Source organism: Macaca nemestrina, chromosome 1 (genome assembly GCF_043159975.1).
Source record: "Macaca nemestrina isolate mMacNem1 chromosome 1, mMacNem.hap1, whole genome shotgun sequence".
Lineage (NCBI taxonomy): Eukaryota > Metazoa > Chordata > Mammalia > Primates > Cercopithecidae > Macaca > Macaca nemestrina.
Genome location: NC_092125.1, coordinates 225,976,279 through 226,001,573, shown reverse-complemented (window position 1 = coordinate 226,001,573; position 25,295 = coordinate 225,976,279). Strand labels below are relative to the sequence as shown.

At 46.8% G+C, this 25,295-nt stretch overlaps 1 long non-coding RNA gene across 1 annotated transcript in view; it reads left to right on the top strand.

The window, feature by feature from the left end:
• The first annotated feature begins 703 nt into the window (after window positions 1-703).
• The window catches only part of LOC105479258 (uncharacterized), a 40,760-nt gene continuing 16,168 nt past the window's right edge, over window positions 704-25,295 (top strand). Inside the window, exons 1-2 of the long non-coding RNA XR_985783.2 lie at window positions 704-845; window positions 998-1,081. This is a non-coding gene — a long non-coding RNA (uncharacterized lncRNA). The remainder of the gene's footprint in view (window positions 846-997; window positions 1,082-25,295) is intronic.

Sequence of the window (25,295 nt, the reverse complement as noted above, 5' to 3'; positions counted from 1 at the left end):
AATTTTTTGTATTTTTAGCAGAGACGGAGTTTCACGGTGTTAGCCAGGATGGTCTCCATCTCCTGACCTCGTACTCGGCCCACCTCGGCCTGCCAACATCACCTAGTTATTAAGCCCAGGATCCATTCTTCCTGGTGCACTCCCTCCCCCTATCCCCACAGGCCCCCGTGTGTGTTGTTCCCCTCCATGTGTCCATGTGTTCTCAGCATTCAGCTCCCACTTATAAGCGAGAACATGTGGTGTTTGTTTTCTGTTTCTGCATTCGTTTGCGGAGGAAAATCCACTTCTAGGCTCATTCTTGTTGGCAAAATTCAGTCCTTTGTATCACAAGACTGAGCTCCCCTTTCCTTGCTGCCTGTCAGCTGGGGACTGTTCTCAGCACCCAGAAGCTGCCCACGTCCCTTCCACGCGGCCCATTCAGGCCAGCAGGGGCACACAGAACCCTCCCATGCTGCCCCGACTGCCTTTTCTGTGACCGTCTGGAGAAAACTGTCTGCCTTAAAGGGCCCACGTCACTAGGTCAGGCCTATCCCGGCCCGCGGGATAGTCAGAGCAGGCCCTGGAGGAGGGGGTGGGAATTTGGGGAACAAGAGACACGAGATATGGAGACAAAACAGTGCTCTGATCAAGTCTCGTTTAATGGCTGTAATGCACTGCTTTATATATACTTGGAAGGGAAGGGGTTGGGCTAAGGCGGAAATGATCTCATTGCCGAGGGCGTGGCCAGGTTAGTTTCGGTTTCTCCGGTCGGACGTCATGTTGCGCTTGCGCTATTAAGTAACAATTTTCCCCGGCGCGGGAAAAGTGAGTGAAGAAGCAGCAGGAAGAGCGCCATCTTTAATGAGGTATTAGTACAGGGGAAAAAAGGCAAAGATAGGGAGAAGGTGTGGGGTGGAAATGAGTATAGCTCAGGCGTTTAATCCTCAATTATTATTCGCTATGGCCGGGGCGTGCAGCTCCGGACACAGGCCCACTGAGTGTTTTCTCTATTTTCAAGTCAACTGATTTAGGACCTGAATACATTGCAGCTCCTTTTCACAGCAGTACCTAGATTCACGTTTGATTGGATAACTGGAAAACGGTATGTGTATATCGGGGGCCTGGAAATTCGGTGGGGCGGGTTACATCTTCGATTTCTGCCAAGCACACTGAGATTACAATTTTGTGTGTGTGTGTGTGTGTGTGTGTGTGTATTTTAAGATGACTCTACACCGACTTTTAGAGGGAAAGATTTAAAAAATAATTTAGGAAATGGAATAAGTTACCAAATAAAAAGCGCATGTAGCCGGGCACGGTGGCTCACACCTGTGATCCTAGTACTTTGGGAGGCTGAGATGCATGGATCACCTGAGGTCAGAGGTTCGACACCAGCCTGGCCAACGTGGCAAAAACCTCTCTCTTCTAAAAATACAGAAATCAGCCGGGCATGGTGGCGCCGGGCACGGCTGCCTGTAATCCCAGCTACTCAGGAGGCTGAGGCAGGAGAATTGCTTGAACCTAGGAGTTGGAGGTTGCAGTGAGCCAAGATGAGATCATGCTACTGCACTCCAGCCTGGGCAACACAGCAAGACTCTGTCTCAAAGGAATAAAAAAAAAGAGCATCTATAGACCACAGAGGATTTTTAGGGCAGTGAAGACACTCTGTATGATATTATAATCGGTTGGTTTATGTCAATATGCGTTTGTCCAAATTCATAGAACATATAACACCAAGAATGAAACTAATGTGAATGAAGGACTTTACTTAATAGTGAAGATTGGCTCAGCAATTGTAACAAACATGCCACACTCATGCAAAGTGTTAATAACAGGGGAACTGAGTTGGGGCATCTGGGAATTCTGTACTTTTGACTCTGCTTTTCCTGTACACCAAAAACTACTACTACTACTACTACTACTAATAAAGTCTACTAGTTACTAGTTAGTTAAAAAATCAAGGCTGGGCGCAGTGGCTCACACCTGTAGTCCCAGTACCTTGAGAGACCAAGGCAGGTAGACTGTGTGAGCCCAGGGCAACATAGCAAGACCCCATCTCTACAGAAAATTTAAACAGCTGGGCATGGTGGTGAGCACTTGTAGTTTCAGCTGCTCAAGAGGTGAAGGCACAAAGATAGCTTTGAGCCTGGGAGTTTGAGGCTGCATTGAACTATGCACACAACACTGCACTCCAGCCTGGGCAACAGAGTGAGACCTGTCTCAAAAAATAAAAAAAATTCAAACAGCACAGAACTAGTATCTTAGGCCATTATTGGGCACCGAAGAGGCTTTGGGTTGCATTTCTTCACTCATCAGCGTGGGTAAACCATTGCAGAGCTCTAGTGTGGACACCACTGGGGAAACAAGGTTGGGAGTAGCAAGGAATATGGGAAGCAGAGACAGTGAATAGTGCCTGACAGTGAATAGAGCCGGCTCAGCTGGCCTCTGGCCTCACAGTGAATACAGCCGGCTCAGCTGGCCTCTGGCCTCACAGTGAATAGAGCCGGCTCAGTCGGCCTCCCGGCCTGACAGTGAATAGGGCCAGCTGAGTTGGCCTCTGGGCCTGACAGTCTATGTGTCTTAATGTTTTTCATGTAGCCCCAGTGTTCAGAGCTTGCTGGCTGTGATGTCACACTTTCCTTAATGCCGGGATTGCAGTCATCCTCGTGCCTACCTGCCTGGCTGCGGGAAGCTCTGTTTACTTCTAGGCTCTTCTCCCCAGGGCCACTTCCTTGTCTGCAAATCCGTGTGAGCCAGCCCTCTGCTCTGATTCCAGACTTCACCTCCTGGATTCCCGCAGGCCACCTCTGCCGCTTCCCAGACCTTTCCCTCCCGTCCCTCTCAGGGTGAGCTGTGACCAGGCAGTAACTTTCAGCAGGACATTGCTGCATGCTTTGGAATCACAGATGGCAGTGACACCACAGAATGTAATGCTGGACGCCAGACGCACCTGCCTATGAGTCCCAAGGCCTGAGTCTCTTTGGAGAGTGGGTTCCTCACTGGTGCCTCTGTGCGTGCCATGGCCGGCCACATGCGGGACGATACAGATGACACATGTGTCACACCAAGGCAGGCTCAGAAGAATGTTTGAGATTTCAGAAAAAGTATTCAAGAAATCATTATGGGAGACCAGAACCTTGTGGGGTCAGAGTTGTTGGCTCACAGCCTCTTAAATTTTAGTTTTCCATATTAAAAACTTAGAGGGCAGGTGAAGTGGCTCACGCCTATAATCCCACACTTTGGGAGGCCGAGGCAGGCGGATGACTTGAGGCCAGGAGTTCGAGACCAGCCTGGCCAACATGGCGAAACCCCGTCTCTACTAAAAACACAAAAACTTAGCCAGGCGTGGTGGCGCACATCTGTAGTCCCAGCTTCTCAGAAGGTGAGACATGAGAATCACCTGTGGGAGGCACAGGTTGCAGTGAGCCAAGATCGCGCCACTGCACTCCAGCCTGGGTGACAGAGTCGAGATTCTGTCTCAAAAAACAAAAACTTAGAGATTTCTTGTTTTTCTTTTAAAAAGTCAGATGGTGCCGTGACAGTGTGCATTGGCACCAGATGTCTGGCGGTGGGCAGGGCTGTCTTTTGGGGCAGATGTGCTCTTTTGAGCTCACCAAGGCCCCTCCATGCCCCACAGCCTGGATGATGACACCATCTCATTTTTTAAGCTTCATATTAAGGGCATTGGGTGTTCCCAATTAGCAGGTTGCGCTGATGGCCAAAAGTATTTCTCAATCACGTAGAGTTTTCCTGGGATCTTCCTGGTTCGTGGCTGAGTAAAAACAGGCCCTACCATCTAATCATTTAGACCCTTCTTTTGTGCCCTTTCTGTCCCCGGGTCTTGGAATGTGCAATTCCTTTAACAGCCATAAAAAACATAATGCTGAAACTTTTCAATATCAGTAGAACAATCAGAAAGGGGCCTTTTCTGTGTCTGTTTTAGAGTTGACTCAAAAACAAATTCTAATCCTGCAGAGAACTGCTTGTGTTGAAATATTTACAGAAGGTCAGGGGTTTCTCCTCCCGCCTGGAGCAGAGAAGTGAAGCTGTGGGCCGTGGTTGAGCGAGGCTGGCCTTTCAAGCCTTGTTTATTCTGGAAATAACTTTGGAAAATGCCTCATATGGTTCCCCAGAGGCCTGGAGGTGGGCCTGTGCCGTTCACGACCAATGAAAACAAACCATTCCTCTGCAGTGTTTAGCAGAATTTATTAAAAAGATCTTTTTTAGAACTTCTAGACAGACCCGATGGACTAGAAATGAAAGTGTGAGGAAGTCACTCCACAAAGTGACACACACACACACACACACACTATATAGATGTATATATTTATGTATTTCACCCACTTTATAACTGATTTAGATAGTGGAAATTTTGTAAAGTACACTGCAAAGCAGCGGTTTGAAGTGGATATGAGACACTTGTTTGTTTTCTTCAATCTCCGGAATGAAATCATTCCCCGAGGACCGGGTTAGCTGCTCCCTTCCCGGCATGGCCCTGCCTGTTTAAACTCACTCCCAGGGGGACGAGACTGTTGCCTGATGCAGCTGGGGCAGCCAGCAGAAGCACTGCTGGCTGCTGGATGAAGAAACCTTTACATCCCAGGATCCCTCTCTGAGATCAATGAACAGATGGGTTTTCACAACAAGCTCCGTCTCCAGGCAAGCTTTATGTATGTTACCGACCATGGCCGTGAAGTCCAACCTACAGCATCTTTTTTTTTTTTTTGAGACGGAATCTTGCTCTGTCACCCAGGTTGGAGTGCAGTGGCGTGATCTCGGCTCACTGCAACCTCTGCCTCCCAGGTTCAAGTGATTCTCCTACCTCAGCCTCTTGAGTAGCTGTGACTACAGGCACCCGCCACCATGCCCGGCTACTTTTTTGTATTTTTAATAGAGAGGGTTTCACCGTGTTAGCCAGGATGGTCTCAATCTCCTGACCTCATGATCCAACCGCCTTGGCCTCCCAAAGTGCTGGGATTACAGGCGTGAGCCACCTGCCTGGCTGCATCCGTTGCATTCCTAGACACCTGACTCACGGAGCATTTATGAGGGATAGTTGCCTCCGAGTGTCTCATGCTTTTTGTCAGCCTCTCTCTCTGCCATTACTCTGATAAATCTCCGTCCGCTGCCACTCTCTTCTCCTGCAGGGACCAGTTCTAGGACCTGGTGTAGGGTCTCTGGGACCCAAAGTTCATCAGTGAGTTCTTCCTCCAGATTTTTCAAGCAGGACCCGAGAGAGAAAATCCATGTTCCTCCACACTCTTGGAATTTTTAGGGCGTGGGCCTCGGGGCTGTTGGTAGACAAGAGCTCCTGCTGTATGGACAGGATGATGGCCTCTAAGAAGCCTCAAACCCCAGCAGTCTGGCTGAGACCATTGTGTTGTCCCAGCGTGTGACAGTGAGGGGACACTCAGGACACACAAGGCCGTGGTGGAGCGAAGCTTCTGGGCCCGCACCGTCCTCGTGTGAACGCTATGTCTGCCTTTCCTGCAGCGTGCTCACCTGGGCCTGCACGGAGCTCCTCTCACCTAAGCTGGTTTGAATTCAGTTGGCATCATTTACAATGAAAAAGGTCTTAAAAATAGATAGGCAGGCACGTCACTGAAACGCTCCTTATGGTCTGAAAAAGAAGGTCAAACTTTAATGTTGATAAGAATTATTTGAAATTTGAAACCAGGCGCGGTGGCTCACACCTGTAATCTCAGCACTTTGGGAGGCCGAGGCGGGTGGATCACCTGAGGTCAGGAGTTAAAGACCAGCCCGGTCAACCTGGGGAAACCCCGTCTCTACTAAAAAACATAAAAATTAGCCAGGCGTGGTGGCACACGCCTGTAATCCCAGCTACTCAGGAGGCTGAGGCAGGAGAATAGCTTGAAACCAGGCAGTGGAGGTTGTGGTGAGCCGAGATTGCGCCACTGCACTCCAGCTTGGGCAACAGAGCGAGACTCTGTCTCAAAAAAAAAAAGAAATTTGAACGTGCACATCTAGCCAATGATGGGCAAAATTAAATAAATAAAAAGAAAGTGCACATCTTTGGTCTGTGTGCGGATTTGTTCATTGTAGCTTTTAAAAAAATTCACATTCTTTTCCAAGTATAAAATCCTTTTTAAAAAAATGTTGTAACGATATTATTGTGATGAGTGTTGGCATTTATTGAGTGTTTACTATGTGCCAGGCACTACTTTATATTTGCACTGGCTCTTTTCATCCTCACAGACACCTATGAGTCCCTATTGTTATCTCCCTCTTTTTGTAGATGGGGAGACTGAGGCACAGAAAGATTAAACAGTTTCTCCCGAGTCACACAGCTAGTAAGTGGCAGAAGTGGGATGTGAACCCAAGTGCCTGTGCAAAGTTCAGGGACTGGACTTTGAATACAGAAATATTGAGAAGTATTGAAAACCATTACGTTTATTTCACTGTGACAATCTTATTTATGACCGAATTATCCATTTTTAATTTTTATTTGTTTATTTTTGACATGGAGTCTCGCTGTGTTGCCCAGGCTGGAGTGCAGTGGCATGATCTCAGTTCACTGCAACCTCTGCCTCCCAGCTTCAAGCAATTCTCCTGCCTCTCGAGTAGCTGGGACTACAGGCAAGCGCCACCACGCCCAGGCAATTTTTGTATTTTTAGTAGAGACAGGGTTTCACCATGTTGGCCAGGCTGGTCTTGAACTCCTGACCTCAAGTGATCTGCCCACTTCAGCCTCCCAAAGTGCTGGGATTACAGGTGTCAGCCACTGCGCCTGGCCCATTTTTAATTTTTAAAAAATGTTTTCTACTGTCGAGTAGGGGTTCAGGACAGACTGCCCCCAAATATGCTGCTTTGGAATGTTGGTGATTTTAAGTGGAAGGCACTGGAAAACAGTAAATGCAGAGACAGGGTTTCCCTGAACTCCTCTCATCTGCCCAAAGGCAGAGCCTCCAAAAGGACATCAGTTGTGCTAAGTCCCCTCCCCAGGAGTCAGTGAGGGCTGCCCTAACATCCAGACAGTCACAAACCCTCACGTCTCCCATCCAGTCTTCCAAAGGCCAGTTTGCTTTCCTAAAAATCATTTCGTCTCCTCGCAGTAGCCGACATCTCCTCTCCCTTTTCTCTGTTAAGATGGCATCACTTTTTTGTAATATTCAGTTTTTTTATTCCTATGAAACCCCCTGTGCACATATTAAAAATAAATAAATTTGTATACCCTTTTTCCTGTTAAATCTGTGTATCGTCAGTGTATTTCCTAGACCCAGCTATCGAACCTAGAGGATAAAGTCTTTCTTCCCCTGACTCTATTTCAAGGCAATAAAAAAGCTAAAAATGCCCTAAAAGACATATTTTACTCTATGACTTGGGTTATTAGAAGACGTTAACCCAGGGAGGTTGTACTCTGTTTTTCAGCGGTGGAGCTGGTACTGGAATTCACACCCTTGTTTTCATCCCAGCTGGGCCATTCCACAAATGGAACTTTAAACAAATACTCACTTCTAGAAGTAGAAGCTGGGTTGGGGTCTGGTCTTAAAGGATGAACCTGAAATGGCGGAAGAGAGCCTGGCGAAGCCCTCTGGCCTCCTTCCCAACGGGTCCCAGCTGTTTACCACTTCCCTAACTTGTATTTGGCTACTAAGGAATCGAATCTGTCTGTCCAGTTTTTTATCTTGATCATCCATAGTGTTCTACAGACCACATAGAAAGATGGTTACAACGTTCAGCACCTCTTGCTAAACATCCTGTCCTGGAGGCACATGGAGAAGGTCGGCAAAGGCTCATTCCTCTGAAACATTTCATGCAAAACGGATTTGGTTGAAACCCAAGATTGTGATCTGGAGTCTTTAGCAACTGTGCTAATTTCCTACCTTGAGCATTTCATTTTTGAGCAACTAGAATAACAACTGGTCTTCTTTAGTCTTGACCAAAGGGGGATAAGGGAACCAAAAATCCTTCGCTCCTCATTTCCTGTTAGATTGTGAAACAAAAAGGTAAACATTTAACGGAATGTGGCAGCTCAGAACAATTACCCCTATTGTGGTGTGGACACTAATTTCTACTCCTTTTTACACAAACTCCTTCCGGTAGAGAAACTGAACAAAAGAACATGCCAGCCCAGCCGTGGGCTCCTCGGGCCGTGCAGATCAGGAAGTGAGAAACACCGGCAGAGATTTGCTTTGGGAAAGTTTGTAGACATTTTCAAAGTCAAGGGTGAAGTGTCCTTGGTTTACTCAGAATGGTTTTCTTTAAAGGAAATCACTGTTACAACTTCAGAAGCCCCGACATGCCTGTGTAGTTATGAGAAGGGATGAAGGCTTCTCATAGCTTCATAACCTTGTTATTCAGAGACTGGAACTCGGTGAATGGCTGGGTGCTTGACCCTTTTGTTCAGTAGCCCTGGCAAGAGCTCGCATTTTCTTCCTTTTTAGGTTTCCCCACTGTGAGCCCTTCGAGAACAATGTCATGTTGATCGATGGCAGTGACTCACGCCAGACCTTTCCATGCCTCCTCTGCAAGGACTCAGGAGAGTCGAGAGCAAAACCATGCCATAGCTCCATGAAGGAGGGCAAAGAGCTTTATCCACGCTGAAGAACAGGCGGATCTCGCGGCTACAGCATTGGTCTTTACCTTTTAACTGCTTGATTCGAAACATTCCAGCCAGGTATGGTGTGAGCCACCGTAATCCCAGCACTCTGGGAGGCCAAGGCGGGTGGATCACTTGATCTCAGGAGTTTGAAACCAGCCTGGGCAACCTGGCAAAACCCCATCTGTACAAAAAAATACAAAAATTAGCCAGGCGTGGTGTGTGTGCCTGTGGTTCCAGCTACTCGGCAGGCTGCGGCTGGAGGGCCACTTGAGCCCAGGAAGTGGAGGTTGCAGTGAGCTGAGATCATGCCCGTGCACTCCAGCCTGGGTGATAGAGCCAGACATTGTCTCCAAAAAAAAAAGAAGAAAAAGGAGAAATAGTCCAAGACTATGGAGAAAGCCTTCTTTGGGGTCAGTGTGAACCATTCTTTCATTCGTTCAACAAATGCTTACTGAGGAGCTACCATGTCCCGGAAATTGCCTCCACCTCCAGGAAGACAGTGGTGAGCAAGTCAGACAATCTCTAATCTCATGGAATTTATAAATAAATGGGCCGTTACAATTACCAGATCAGAAGTGCTGTGATGAGCAAATAGAGGCTCATGGGAAACTCCTAAGAAGGGCTTCTGAGCTGGACTTGGGGGTCAGGAAAGGCAGAATGCGGGGGCTGACTCATCCAGACCGGGGTGGGGTGGAGGGGGGTGCCTCCTACTTACTGTCTGTCTCCTTCTAGACTGACTTCTCTGTCATCATGAATACACCCCTTTAAGAGATACTTTTAAGAGAAAATAATAGGATGCCTTATTTATTTAAATGTTTGTTACATTTTTACTAACCACCACATACCTACAGGAAAGTCACCAGTAAACCTCAAAAGCTTTTTTCTCTGGGACATTGAAGAGTCAATTGCCAGCCAGAAGGCCCATTGAGCCTGAGCAGTTCAGGGTGTGCTTCCTACAGATAAGGACGTCCTCCTGCATAACTGTCCCAGGAAAGGGGTCCCGATCCAGACCCCAAGAGAGAGTTCTTGGATCTCACACAAGAAAGAATTCAGGGCGAGTCTGTAATGTGAAAACCAGTTGATTAAGTAAGCAAAGGAATAAAAGAATGGCTACTCCATGGACAGAGCGCCTGTTTTTATGGCTATTTCTTGATGATATGCTCAACAAGGGGTGGATTATTTATGCCTCCCCCTTTTAGACCATAGAGGGTAACTTCCTGATGTTGCCATGGCATTTGCAAACTGTCATGGCGCTGGTGGGAGTGAAGCAGTGAGGATGACCAGCGGCCACTCTCGACACCATCTTGGTTTTTGGTGGGTTTTAGCCAGCTTCTTTACTGCAACCTGTTTTTTCAGCAATGTCTTTAAGACCTGTATCTTGTGCCAACCTCCTATCTCGTCCTGTGACTTAGAGTGCCATAACCATCTGGGAATGCAGCCCAGTGCGTCTCAGCCTTATTTTACTCAGCTCCTATTTAAGATGGAGTCGCTCTGGTTCAAACGGCTCTGATATAACTGCTGCACAACCATTGACGTTGGGAAGGTAGCACAGGCTCGTTGCCACCATTGAACCCTCAGACCCCACCCAAGCGTTGCCAATTGTTCCAATAATGTCCTTTATGGTGAAAGGACCAGATCCACGGTCACACTTTGCATTGAGTTGTCACGTCGTCGTCTTTAGTCTTCCCTTGACCTATATCACCTTGCCACTTTTGTATGTAATAGTGTAACAGTCCAGTGGGTTCACCTTGCCCGCTGCCTAGACAGAGGTGAGTTATCACGACAGGGGAATTGCAATGGAGAAAGAGTAATTCACAGAGTCGACTGTGTGAGAGACCGGTGTTTTATTAATACTCGAATCAGTCTCCCCGAGCATTTGGCGATTAGAGTTTTTAAAGATCATTTGGTGGGTAGGGGCTTGGGAAGTGGGGAGTGCAATGGAGATGGAATCATAGGGGGTTGAAGTGAGTTTTTCTTGCTGTTTTCTGTTCCTGGGTGGGATGGCAGAACTGCTTAAGCCAGATTACTGGTCGGGGTGGTGTTAACTGATCCACTGAGTGCAGGGTCAGCAAAATATCTCAAGCACTGACCTTAGGTTTTACAATAGTGATATTATCGCCAGGAGCAATTTGGGGAGGTTCAGACTCTTGGAGTCAGAGGCTGCATGACCCCTAAACTGTAATTTCTTGTTTTGTTGGCGGTGGTGGTGTTTGTTTTTTTTTTTTGTTTTTTTTTTTTTGAGACAGAGTTTCACTCTTGTTGCCCAGGCTGGAGTACAATGGCACATCTCGGCTCACCACAACCTCCATCTCCCAGGTTCAAGTGATTCTCCTGCCTCAGCCTCCCAAGTAGCTGGGATTACAGACATGCACCACCACGCTCGGCTAATTTTGTATTTTTAGTAGAGGCGGGGTTTCTCCATGTTGGTTAGGCTGGTCTTGAACTCCTGACCTCAGGTGATCTGCCTGCCTCAGCCTCCCAAAGTGCTGGGATTACAGGCATGAACTACTGTGCTTGGCCAGTAATTTTTAAACTTGTAGCTAATTAGTTAGTCCTGCAAAGGCAGAGGGGTCCCAGGCAAGAAGGGGGTCTTTTCGGGAAAGGGGTTTTACCAATTTTGTTTCAGAGTCAAACCATGAACTGAATTCCTTCCCAAAGTTAGTTTGGCCTCTGCCTAGGGATGAACAAGGACAGCTTAAAAGTTAGAAGCAAGATGGAGTCGGTCAGGTCTGATATCTTCCACTGCCATAGTTTCCTGAGTTATAATTTTGCAAAGGTGGTTTCAATAAGACACTTGCTTTGTAGCCTGCACTTTGGTGTTCATTTCTCTGATGTGCCTTACAGTTTGGGCCAAGTGATGCATCTTTAGCGGGAACAGCTCAGGAGTAGTGCAGTCTTACTGTATTACAACACATGCGGTGACATTTGTTGGCTCGGCTTCTACACTGTAAAGTTGCTCTTTTTCCCTCTTAATGAATAAGTAACTTGAGGGAGATACTAAAAAAAAAACCACCCCTTTCCTCATCAAACTCTGAATGTGTTCAGTATGGATTCATGGCTTTCTATTGTATCCACTAGGTTATAGTCTGTTGCCATCTTTATTTTAATGCTCAAATTCTCCCATATTCAGTGACCACTTCAAGCTGACTTCTGTATCCTTTTGACACATCTCAGTCATTCTTTGAGCACTTCCTTTTCTGCTGAGATGGGTACCTGTTCTAGGCTCCCCCTGTGCTCCCCCTGTCTAGTCTGGAATCAGCTGTTTCTCAAAGGAACTCTTGGTGGAGAATGGTGTCTAGAAACCAAGATCTGGACAGCAGGCGTGCTCATTGTGATTGAGCTACTGCTGCTCCCAATCCTCTAGGCAGCCAGAAAAACAACCACAAAATTAGCTGTGGACATGAAAACATGTATGTTTGGCTGGGCATGGTGGCTCACCCCTGTAATCCCAGCACTTTGGGAGGTTGAGGCATGTGGATCACCTCATGTCAGGAGTTCGAGACCAGGCTGGCCAACATGGTGAAACCTTGCCTCTACTAAAAATACAAAAAAATTAGCTGAGTGTGGTGGTGCGTGCCTGTAATCCCAGCTACTTGGGAGGCTGAGGCAGGAGAATTGCTTGAACCTGGGAGGTGGAGGTTGCAGTGAGCCAAGATTGTGCCACTGCACTCCAGCCTGGGTGACGGAGTGAGACTCCATCTCCAAAAAAAAAAAAAAGTGTTTATTTCTGTATGTTTTTACTCACACCAATACCTTCAATTCCAGTCCATTACCACAGGATTTATTCTAGTTTTATCTCTTTTCATATTTGTATCTCCTTTCTCTGACAGTGAGACCCTGGCTCACATTATTCTAAGTATACTAACTTGTTTGACTAATCCCCTGTAGATGATCAGTCTCTGCCACCTTCTCCCCGACCACATGTGGATGCCCTCCTCACTCTGCTTGGCCCTGTGCTGAGTCTTCAACATGCACAGAGGTTCTCCTGACCCCACTCGGGCTCTGATCCTCCACACCAGACCATCCCTTCACACGGGCTCCCTCCTCCCGCATTTGGGCTCCGAGTCCCCATGCTGAGCTGCACCTTACCTTGCTTGAGCTCCGACATGCCATGCCAGGTCTTGGCCTTGTGAGGACACCTTTCTCACCTTATGCTGGAGCTCCCTGGTACAGACTGCCTTGCACTGTGCTGGGCTTTGCCTGCTGCCTGGATGTGCTCCTCACCCTGCCTGGGCCCTGAAATCACCCTGCCTGGGCCCTGAAATCCCACTGCAGGCCATTCTCACACATGGATGCCTTCCCTACCCTGCTTGGGCCCCCACTCCCATGCTGACTGCCTCTCCCCCATTGTATTAATCCATTTTCATGCTGCTGATAAAGACATAACTGAGGTCAGGTAAGGTGACTGACACCTGCAATCCCAGCACTTTGAGAGGCCAAGGCGGGCAGATCATGAGGTCAGGAGTTCGAGACCAGCCTGGCCAACATAGTGAAACCCTGACTCTACTAAACATACAAAAATTAGCTGGGCATGGTGGCAGGTGCTTGTAATCCCAGCTACTCGGGAGGCTGAGGCAGGAGAATTGCTTGAACTTGGGAGGTGGAGGTTGTAATGAGCCGAGATTGCACCACTGTACTCTAGCCTGGGTGACAAGAGTGAGACTTCGTCTCAAAAACAAAAAAACAAACAAAAAAAAACCATACCTGAGACTGGGCAATTTACAAAAGAAAGAGGTTTAATGGACTTATAGTTCCATGTGGCTAGGGGGACCTCACAATCATGGTGGAAGGTGAAAGGCATGTCTCACATGGTGACAGACAAGAGAAGAGAGCTTGTGCAGGGAAACTCCCCTTTATAAACCAGATCTTATGAGACTTATTCACCACCATGAGAACAGCACAGGAAAGACCTGCTCTCATGATTCAGTTACCTCCCACCAGGTCCCTCCCATGATACGTGGGAATTCAAGATGAGATTTGGGTGGGGACACAGTCAACCCATATCACCCATGCCTGGATGCCCTTCTCATGCTTGGGCTCTGTCATCTGCACCAGGCCTTCCACTGCCCGGCTGTCTTACCCACCAGGATTCTGACTCTCCCCACTAGGCCACCTCTCTTCTCCATCACTGCTATGGATTGAATGTTTATGTTCTCCCCAAATTCACATGTTGCAATCCCAATCTCCAATGCAATAGTATTAGGAGGTGGGGGCCTTTGGGAGGTGATTTGGTCATGAAGGTGGAGCCCTCACAGCTGGGATGAGTGCCCTTCTACAAGAGGCTCCAGTAAGCTCCCTTGCCCCTTCCACCATGTGGGGACACAGCGAGAAGTCATTGACTATGAACCAGGAAGCTGGCCCTTGCCAGACACTGAATCTGCACTTTGATCTTGGACTTGCAGCCTCCAGAAATGTGAGAAATAAATGTCTATTGTATATAAGGCACCCAGTCCATGGTATTTTTATTAAAGCAACCTAAATGGACTAAGACACCTACCTTGCTCTACCAACGCTTCATGATGTTAGGACTGAATTGTTCAGGAAGGAACAAAAAGGGAAGGGAAAGAGAAAGGGAAACAGAAAGGAAACAAGAAGAAGAACATGAAGACGACAGGGAAACCATTTGCTTTTTTTTAGCTTCCCTTTTTTGTTATACCTTCGAAGTCCCCTAGGATCTGTCATCATATCAGACCTCATGTCACACTGCACAGGCGCCCCCAGCTTAGCCACCTTCCCCATCCCCCTCTTCTATTCACACCTCCACTCCTCCATCTCCCTCCTTCCTCAGATCCAGTGATCCATCCTTCTTTGTTTCAGCCCTCTTGGAATCGGCTCCAGAGTGTGCAGGTCTGGACTGCCCAGTTTGTCAGCCTCACTGAGAACCAGTTATGTGAAAAGAATGAGGAATTTTAACTTCTCTCTAGAGGATGGTGAAGACACGGGATACGTGATACCTCAGATGTAATACCCTGTGATTATGAGAATGTTTCTCTGCAAGGGCAAATAGAGATAAACATGTCCTTTTAAGGTTTTGATCAGTTTTTAAAATGATAACTAGCATTAGTATTTATCTTTTTATTTTTATTTTTTTTGAGGCATGATCTCCCTGTCACCCAGGCTGGAGTTCAGTACTATAATCATAGCTCACTGAAGCCTTGGACCCCTGGGCTCAAGCAGTCCCCAAGGTTCCTGCCCCAGCCTTCCAAGTATCTGAGACTACAGGTGTGTGCCACCACACCTGGTTAATTTTTATTTCAAATTTTTTTATAGAGAAGGGGTCTTGCTATGTTGCCCAGGCTAATCCCAAACTCCTGTCCTCAAGCAATCCTCCTTCCTCGGCTTCCTAATGTGCTGGGATTACAGGTGTGAGCCGCTGTGCCCAGTCTAGTATTTCTCTTTGATTCGGATCATTTTCATTTCAATAAGTATAGATATTCATTACTTCACTATTATATTGATTCAACATTCCTAAAACTAATTAAGAATGTTGGAAAAAATACAACTAAATTAATAATAAGACTCATTACAGACTTTACTTTTTATTTTTATTTTATTTTATTTTTGAGACAGTCTGTTGCCCAGGGTGAAGTGCAGTGGTGCGATCTTGGCTCACTTCAACCTCTGCCTCTTGAATTCAAGCAATTCTCCTGCCTCAGCCTCCTGAGTAGCTGGGATTACAGGTGCTCACCACCATGCCCAGCTAATTTTTGTATTTTTAGTAGAGTCAGGGTTTCACCATGTTGGTCAGGCTCGAACTCCTGACCTTAGGTGATCCACCTGCCTCAGCCTACCAAAGTGTTGGGATTACAGGCGTGAGCCACCACGCCCGGCCTATTAGAGCCTTTAAAAGTAGAAATATACCTCCAGATTTCTATCAGCATTTCAAAAGGAAGCTTGAATCAGTACTGTTTGCTTCCACTAGAATTAATTCATAAACAAAACCAAAAACCCTCAAAACAGATTGAGTCTGTAATTTATTTCAGTTGAAATTTTAATTTTACATTACATTGGCCGGGCGTGGTGGCTCACACCTGTAATCCCAGCACTTTGGGAGGCTGAGGTGGGTGGATCACCTGAGGAGTTTGAGACCAGCCTGGCCAACATGGCGAAACACCATCTCTGCTATAAATACAAAAATTAGCTGGGTATGGTGGTGTGCACCTGTAATCCCAGCTACTTGGGAGACTGAGGCAGGAGAATCGCTTGAACCCGGGAGGCAGAGGTTGCAGTGAGCCGAGACTGCACCACTGCACTCCAGCCTGGGCAACAGAGGGAGACTTTGTCTAAAAAAAGAATAAAAAAAAATTACATTTATCCACCATTCACATGTTCAGTTGGGAAATGGTATGTATTAGAAATTTTAAAAATAGAAGCAAGACCAGGACAACCACAGAAAGTTCTAACACAAATGTATTAGTCCGTTCTCACAATGCTATAAAGAAATCCCTGAGACTGGGTAATTTATAATAAAAAGAGGTTTAATTGGCTCACGGTTCCACAGGCTGTATAGGAAGCATGGCTGGGGAGGCCTCCAGAAACTTATAATCATGGCAGTAGGCAAAGGGGAAGCCAGCACATCTTACATTCTTACATGGCTGGAGCATCAGGAAGAGGGATCGGGGAGGTGCTCCCCATTTTTTTTTTGAGATGGAGTCTCGCTCTGTCACCCAGGCTGGAGCGCAGTGGTGCGATCTTAGCTCACTGCAACCTCTGCCTCCCGGGTCCTAGCGATTCTCCTGTCTCAGCTTCCCGAGTAGCTGGGATTACAAGCAGGCACTACCACACCCAGCAAATTTTTGTATTTTTAGTAAAGACGGGGTTTTACCATGTTGGCCAGGCTGGTCTAAAGCTCTTAACCTCAGGTGATCCACCCACCTCGGCCTCCCACAGTGCTGGGATTACAGGCATGAGCCGCCGCGCCTGGCCTATTTTAAATTTTTAGAGACAAGCTCTTACTCTGTCTCCCAGGTTGGAGCACCATCATGGTTCACTGCAGCTTCCATAATCCTAGGCTCAAGTGATCCTCCTGTCTCAGCCTCCAGAGTAGCTAGGACTACAGGCACACCACTGCCTTGGCTAATTTTTAAATTTTTTGTAGAGACTCAAAATATTAGGTCTCATTATGTTGCCCAGGCTGGTCTTGAACTCCTGACTTCAAGCCATCCTCTCGCCTCTGCCTCCCAAATTAGTAGGATTACAGGTGTCAGCCCAGACTCATGGCCAATTGGTATTTTAGTATTTATTTCAGTATCAAAATTCCGCTTTAAAAAAACATCAGTATAGGCTGGACGTGGTGGTTCATCCCAGTAAAACAGCACTTTGGGAGGTTGAGGCGGGCAGATTGCTTGAGCTCAGGAGTTCAAGACCAGCTTGGGCAACATGGCAAAACCCCGTCTCTACAAAAAATACAGAAAATTAGCCATGCATGGTGGTGTGCTCCTGTAATCCCAGCTACTCAGGAGACTGAGACAGGAGGATCGTTTGAAGCTGGGAGGTCGAGGCTTCGGTGAGCTGAGATTGTGTCTCTGCACTCCAACCTGGGTCACAAAGTGAGACCCTCTCTCTTAGAAAAAAAAAAAAAAAAGATATTTTGGCCAGGTGCAGTGGCTCACCCCTGTAATCCCAGAACTTTGGGAGGCTGAGGTGGGTGAATCACTTGAGGCCAGGAGTTCAAGACCAGCCTGGCTAACATGGCGAAACCCCATCTCTACTAAAAATACAAAAATTAGGCCAGGCTGGGTGGCTCACGCTTGTAATTCCACCACTTTGGGAGGCTGAGGTGGGCAGATCACTTAAGGTCAGGAGTTTGAGATCAGCCTGGCCAACATGGTAAAACCCTGTCTCTACTAAAAATACAAAAATTAACCAGGCATGGTGGCACGCACCTGTAATCCCAGCTACTCGGGAGGCTGAGACAGGAGAACTGCTTGAACCCAGGAGGCGGAGGTTGCAGTGAGCCAAGATTGCGCCACTACACTCCAGCCTGGGTGACAAAGCAAGATCCTGTCTCAAAAAAAAAAAAAAAAAAAAAAAAAAAAAAGGGACATTTTATTGAAAACTTTTCAAATTCATGAAATGGAGAATAGAAAGATCAAAACTAAACATCTATAACACATCCCAGAGCATCTCTTGGAGCCTAGCTTATCGTGGCTTAGCTGTTTCCTTTATCTCCAGGGCACCCCCAGGGCCCTGACTGAGCAGCTCTGTGACCCTGAAAACACACAGAGTGGTTCCACTGTCCCCTCCGTGAGTGAGGGGCTTTGGTTTTGGGGTTGGGGGCAAGAGGATTTGGTAGGGAATAGCAGGAGGAAAGTGATGATGAGGGCTGGCAGGGCTTGGGATAGGAGTGGGGAAACGGATTGAGGAGAGAGCCAGAAATCTAAGCCAATTGCCCACTGTAGTCTAAAAGAATGGCGCTACACTCACAAACACACTACGTTTTTTCATTGTTGTTGTTTTTTGAGACAGAGTCTCGCTGTATCACCCAGGCTGGAGTGCAGCGGTACAGTCTTAGCTCACCGCAAACTCTTACCTCCCGGGTTCAAGCGATTCTCGTGCCTCAGCCTCCTGAGTAGCTGGGATTACAGGTGTGAGCCACCATGCCCAGCTAATTTTTGTATTTTTCGTAGAGATGGAGTTTCACCATGTTGGCCAGGCTGGTCTTGAACTCCTGACCTCAAGTGATCTGCCCACCTCGGCCTCCCAAAGTGTTGGGATTACAGGCGTAGCCACTGTGCCTGGCCCACACTGCTGTTTTGACACATGAAAATACTATGGTATCAAAGGAGCACGAGGAAATGACGACGGTGAGGGTAGGTTCACTGACTTGATCGTGGCAAATAGTTTTAGGGGTGAATTCCTATGTCAAAAGTACTCACCATTAAGTGTTTATTTTATGTTTGTTTTATTTGATGTCTCAATAAAGCTGTTTATTAAAAATACTAAGGTATACAAGAATGCTAAAGCCAGTATTGCAGTTGCTAGAATGTGTCAAAATATAAACAGGTCACCTGACACTGGGCTTTCTGTTGGGCATGGGGAGGGCCTGGATTAGTAATTTATCTGTAGGTCATGGGTGGCCTCAAGGATCTGAACAGCTTCAGGTGAAATATTTTAATGGGGTCTGGCAATTAGCCCAGAGGTCCCCATTTTGTGCATTTAATTAACCCTTGCATGCAGGTGTCAGGGAGGAAAAACGTTGCCTCTACCCTCTTATATGATTAGGGGCCTGCGAATTAAACGAGTTAAAGACAGGCCTGGCACAGTGGCTCACACCTGTAATCCTAGCATTTTGGGAGGCTGAGGTAGGAGGATCATTTGAGCCTAGGAGTTCGAGACCAGCCTGGGCAACATGGTAAGACCCCATCTCTACAAAATATACAAAAATTAGCCAGGTGTGGTGGCACACGCCTGCAGTCCCAGCTGCTTGGAAGGCTGAGGTGGGGGGACAGCTTGAGCTTAAGAGGTGGAGGTTGCAATGAGCCAAGATCAAACCACTGCACTCTGTCTGGATGACAGAGCAAGAGCCTGTCTCAAAAAATGAAATAAAATAAAATAGCAAAAAACAGGTTACCAGGAGACAAGGCACACAATTTTTATAAACATTGACATGCATAAGAGTTTAAAAAAGTGAAACTCAAAGAAGTGGTTAGGCTCAGGAATATACACCATTTTAACAAAGAAAGGCAGGTTTGAGCTTGGAGAGACAAGGAATCATAGGAAAGTGACTAAGAAGCATATGGGGATGAATGGGAAGTCAGGGGTTATTTTAGTAAGGGTCTGTTCACGCAGACTCGTGTCGGGGTCAACCGCCTCTGGGGATGAGTGCTCTTCTCATCTTCTGATGGGGGTGGAGGGACACCTTTACAGGGGAAATTTATGCCCTGCTTTCAGGCAGTGAGGGGGAGGACGGAGAACTCTACTTGCTTGTCGATTCCTGAGTGCTTCCAGCTCAGAATAATCCTTATGCCAAAATACATCTTTGGGGGTGGCATATTCTTTTTAAATTTTTAATATTTATTATATAGAGATGAGATCTCAATGTGTTACCCAGGCTGGTCTTGAACTCCTGGACTCAAGTGATCTGCCCACCTCGGCCTCCCAAAGTGCTCGGATTACAGGTGTGAGCCACTGCACCCGGCATGGGGGTGGCATATTCTGATCCCCTTCTCAGGGAAAACCATGAGCAACTGAACATGACAGAGGGCTCTGTGTCTCTACTCCCGCTCTCCCCTCCAACCCCTGCCATTTTATTGGACTTGACTGTGGGACAAGGAGGTGTGGGAACCTGGGCCAGTCTGCCTGGAGGGTGATGGAGCTGGCATCTCCTCCAGGGTTCGGCATTTCAAGCGTCTCCTCTTCTAAGCCCTGGGGTCTCCATCCTCCTCCCTCTCTCTTGCCTCGGGCACCCGCACCTCCCCACATACCATCTGGTTTTCTGACTTCCTCCCTCTGTTCTCCCCAGACTGGGCGCTAGGATCAGCTTTTGCATCTTTTAAAACCATATGCACAATTTTCCCTCAAAGTTTGTTTCTCTAACGGGTTCACAGTTTTTCTGATTTACTAACTACACACTTTTTTGAACACCGATCATTTATTTTTTCCAATACAAAATATTTTCTTCTGCTTAATATTTTCCATATAATATCACCGTACTTTACAGAACATTTAAATAACCTCTTAAAAAAAAAAAAAAAGGAGGATGACTCAGAAGCCTCAAAAGCTGTGGCCACCAGCTGAGATCCTAAAATGACCCAACTGTGGAGCGGGGATAGAATGAAATAAAATAAACCCCTTTCCAAGAAGCTCAGCCCTGGAGAAGAACATTTGTGAACAGAACTGTGGGCCTGTTGCCATTCTCCACCCTTCTGTTTGGGTTGGCCCCCATCCCACACGGTCATCTTCTCTCCTAACCAAAACAATGGCTGAGCTCATGAAGATTTTTACATTTTTCCTAAAAAGAAGTTTTCTATCTCAATTAATATTTAAAATTCCAAGTTAGAAGGTACCTTTGGAAAAGTACATCCTTAGGCCGGAAACCCTGTCCTCTGAACACCACTTAAAAGAACTCAACAGCCTGCACGAATCTGAGAATTCCAAGGTCATAGGTTTTTTTTTTAGCCTTGTTTGTAAGAATAACAAGACCAGCTCACACATGTCCAAGCGTATTACTCACAGTTAAAAGTAATAGTAAGATTTAATTGGTTTTCTTTTTTCTTCTGTGATATGTGTCTATTCATCAGCCTCTTACCACTCTTAAGTTTTTCCTCCCTCCCTTAACCCACATCCTCAAGAAGAATTGAAGAATTTTCCAGTTATGCAATTTTGCCTGCAACTTTGCTTAGTGCTAGTCTGGAGTGGAGGAGGGGGCGGGGCATCTTCAGGTTCTGTTCCATTTCCTTAGCTCCCCCCACCCCGTAATTTGGAATCATGAACATTTTCGAATATACCAGAAACAGAGCGAATAGAACAATGGGCCCATCTTCCAACTCTAACAATCGTTATCACTTTTCAGCGTTGTTTTATTTAGTCTCCATGCTCCAGCCTCTTTTGTTTAGAAGTATTTTAAAGCAAACCCTAGAAATGACATAATTTCACCCATAAATGCTTCAGTGTGTACCTACAACAGAGAATGTCTTGCCTCCAGTGTAATGCAATACCATGATGAAGCTAATGCAATGAACAAAAACCCTTTAATAAGAACTGCTCCAGCCAGAGTGGACCCCAGCCAAGCATCTGGAGGCTGGCTCAGGGCCGCTGCTGGTCAGCAGAGTTGGTGGTCGCAGAGAAGTGGATGGGGACAGGAGAGCAGGGACAAGCTGGACTTCATTGATACCTGTGTGTGTGTCTGTCATGCATCAAGTCTAAGAACTTTGGAGAATCATGGCTGGTGCTTCACGCAGCCTCCCGAATCCCACGACAATGCCTCTTTTGGCCACCTCTTCACCCAGAACTCCACAGAGAGAGGGATGTGGGGAAATCTAGCTCCAGCTTCACCACAATGACGTGGTCCAAGCCACCACTATCCTTTCAGGTGCAGCCCGCTTTCCCATTTCCCTGCTTTCTCAATAATGGATTTTTACTGTTGGTTTGTCCAGATTCAGAACCAGACAAGAGCCCAAGGTTGCCGCTGACTGTTCCTTCTTTTTTAATCTGCAATGCTTCCCGCTCCATCTTTTCTCATGACATTGTTTTTTGATGTACCTGGGCGGTTTGCCCTGCAGAAATTCCCCATATCCGGAATCTGGCCAATTCTATGCTCCTGGTGTAATGGTGGTTGGTTCTCGAGGCTTGATAAGGTTCAAGGTTTTGTTTTTGCTGTTTTATTTTGTTAGCTTTTCATTTTGTTTTGTTTTGAGACAGGGTCTCGCTCTACTGCCCAGGTTGAAGTGCAGTGCCATGGTCTCGGCTCACTACAACCTCTGCCTCCTGGAGTCAGGTGATCCTCCCACCTATGCCTCCCGAATAGCTGAAATTACAGGATCGCACCACCATGCCCAGCTCATTTTTGTAGTTTCTTTTTTAGAGATGGGGTTTCATCATGTTGGCCAGGCTGATCTCCAACTCCTGAGCTCAAGTGATCAGCCCTCCTTGACCTCCCAAAGTGCTGGGACCACCGCGCCCAGCCTGACGTTCTTAGTTTTTTAACTCCCTTACGGCTCCAAGTCATGTCCAGGTGATAGGTGGCTGGGAGAAGTCAGGGAAGAGTCAGTGGGCTACCTGGACTTTACTCAGCTTCCTTAACTTAATCACTGCGCATGAATCGTCCCGTGTAGGGAAACTGCTTAAATGCCACTGTTATATTCTTCCACCCCAGCCTCATGGCATGGGTGGTGGTGGCTCTGTATCCACCTTGGGAATAGCTAGCTCAGTGTTTCTTCTTTCAGCTTGCTGAATCTTCCACGCCTGGTGGTGCCCGTCTCACTTTGGATATCAACTGTAGTGTTTCAGTTGGATGAGTGTCTAGTGGGAAGGAACCACATCCCTCCCTGCCCTGTACGATGACTCTAGGTTCTCTATTTAACAAAGGACACGGAAACTTATGGAAGTGGGTCCCCTCTCACCAGGATGGAAGCAGATGAAACACATTTCAGTGTAGCGTCCAGAGACCCACAGTGGCCTCTCCGTGGATTCCCTAATGTGGCCGATTGATATTGTCCATGATTTTTGCTATGCCCTTGAACTTGTATAGCCTGGTCTTATTGTCACAGTTCAAGAAGAACTTGCTCTAGCAATCCGTGACTTTCGTTCAAGATAATTTTCATCAACATTGAACTCTCCTCTTTCTTGAACCAAACTCAGCTTCAGCCAGGCCACATCTTCATCAGGGAAGAGAAGTCAGACTGGGTGCCTCAGTTTCCCCAAGCTCCATCGCTGCCTAAATTCCCAGTGTTTTGAAAAGCTTCTTTACCTGAAGTTGTTTACTCTCCAACTCTGAACTGATGAGCTTTAGGATGAATGTTTGATACAGAGCTTGATGGGAGGCTCATGATCCTACCATATGATTTTTACATTAATCCTTTAAGATTTTCACTGAATGCCAGGTGGCTCATGCCTATAATCCCAGCACTTTGGGAGGCTGAGGTGAGAGCATTGCTTGAGCCCAGGAGTTCAAGACCAGCCTGGGCAACATGTGAAGCCCCGTCTCTACAAAAAATACAAAAATTAGCCAGGCATGGTGGTGTGCACCTGTAGTCCCAGCTACTCGGGAGGCTGAGGTGGGAGGATCACTTGAGGTCCAGGAGGTCAAGGCTGCAGTGAGCTAGGATCACCCCACTACACTCTAGACTGGGCAACAGAGTGAGACCCTGTCTTAAAAATAAATAAATAATAAATAAATAAATAAATAATAAAACAATGACAATATTTTTGAAAAGACCTCATGGATTGATTAGAACACATCTACAGGCCAGAGCTCCACCAAGTTTGATTTCAAACCCCGATCTGCAGTTCCACTTGTGTTCTGACAGAATAATATGTATTCGAGATAAGACAGAGCTCTCGGGAAGCCAAATCAAGGCTGATAGGGACGGGTGCCTCTCCTATGCACTAGGCTCACCAGTTAGAGTGTAATGGAAGCAAAAGGGAACGTACTGGAAGTCTCTCTTGGACTCATCCAACAGATGTGAGGTTGAGGCACTGAGTTTGAAAAGGAGTGGAAATTGGCCGGGGGCAGTGGCTCACACTTGTAATCCCAGCACTTTGGGAGGCCAAGGCGGGCAGATCACGAAGTCAGGAGATCAAGACCATCCTGGCTAACATAGTGAAACCCCATCTCCACTAAAAAAAACAAAACAAAAACAAAAAAAATTAGTTGGGCGTGGTGGCGGGCGCCTGTAGTCCCAGCTACTCGGGAGGTTGAAGCAGGAGAATGGTGTGAACCCAGGAGGCAGAGCTTGCAGTGAGCTGAGATCACACCACTGCACTCCAGCCTGGGCGACAGAGCGAGACTCCGTCTCAAAAAAAAAAAAAAAAAAAAAAGAAAAAAAGAAAAAAAAGAAAAGGGGCGGAAATCATGTAGTTCCAGAAAGCTAGCAGCTCCACATTCTTGCTGGGAGGCAGGTGCTTGGATTTGAGATTTCATCAGATTCCCTCAAAGGGGAAGAGGCAGTTCCATAAAAGGAAATTCAGATGCTCTAAGGATGGAAGAATGGCTAGAAAGCAACTGAAACCCAGCACACATCCACAGCAGCAGGCAACTCAGACGAGCGTCTGTAATTTAAGTAGAAGGAGGAGCGCCAGCTTTCTTGTATCATGAAAACGTTTACAGTTTCTGGGCTTAGAAGAAAAAAGCCCTAAAACCTTGAGGATAAAGGAATTCATTTTCTAAAATTCAGTTCTATAAACAACACTGTGAAAGGCCAGAGGAAGGTTATCAGATTGGGATATTTGTGTTTAATTTCTTGACTTACCACATTCCAGGAGCAGATTTATAGTCATTGGTCGGGAATGTGTCAGCGAGCACCCGGGGGTCAGGGAAATGTGGTCATTTGCATTTTGAAACACAGAACTGTATGTTTCTTCAGCTGCCGATTTACCAGCTCTCCGGAGACAACAGGCTGAGTTCATCTTGGCTGAGGGACACCGGGACTGACCGATTCTCTCTGGTTGCAGAAATCACGGCTTTCCTTGTTCAGGACATCTGACCAACGTTAGGGACTGGCGAGTCAGTCAGCTGTAAAGGATGGTCCCTCCAATTGGGGATCTGAGAGATCAGCGAAAAGGGATTTGGGAGGAAATGAAGTTTGTCATGCTGGGCCAGAGTGGTCATATCATTAGAGGCAGAAAAGTGTCTGTTTCCATTTCTGTTTATTAAAAATCATTAAACACTTTGGAAGCCTCAGAGAGGTGCTCAGCCTGGAGTCCCTACAGCTGTCCCCAGGTTGCCGGTTCATAGCTGATCCCTACGGAAGCTCATGGACACTTGAAATTCATTTTCATTTATAAATGTACACCCATAATGAATCTCTGATGAAAGGAAACGTAAGGAACACTGATAATGAAAAGAAAGGCCATCGATGAGAAGAGAATAATCAAATTTCTACAAGTTGTCTGTAACATGAGTTTTCCAAGACTTTTTGTTTATTTGTTTGTTTTGTTTTGGAGACAGGGTCTTGCTCTGTCACCTAGGCTGGAGTGCAGTGGCACATTTCTGCTCACTTGCAATCTCCACCTCCTGGGTTCAGGTGATCCTCCCACCTTGGCCTCCTCAGTAGCTGGGACCACAGGCACAGGTCACCATGCCTGGCTCATTTTT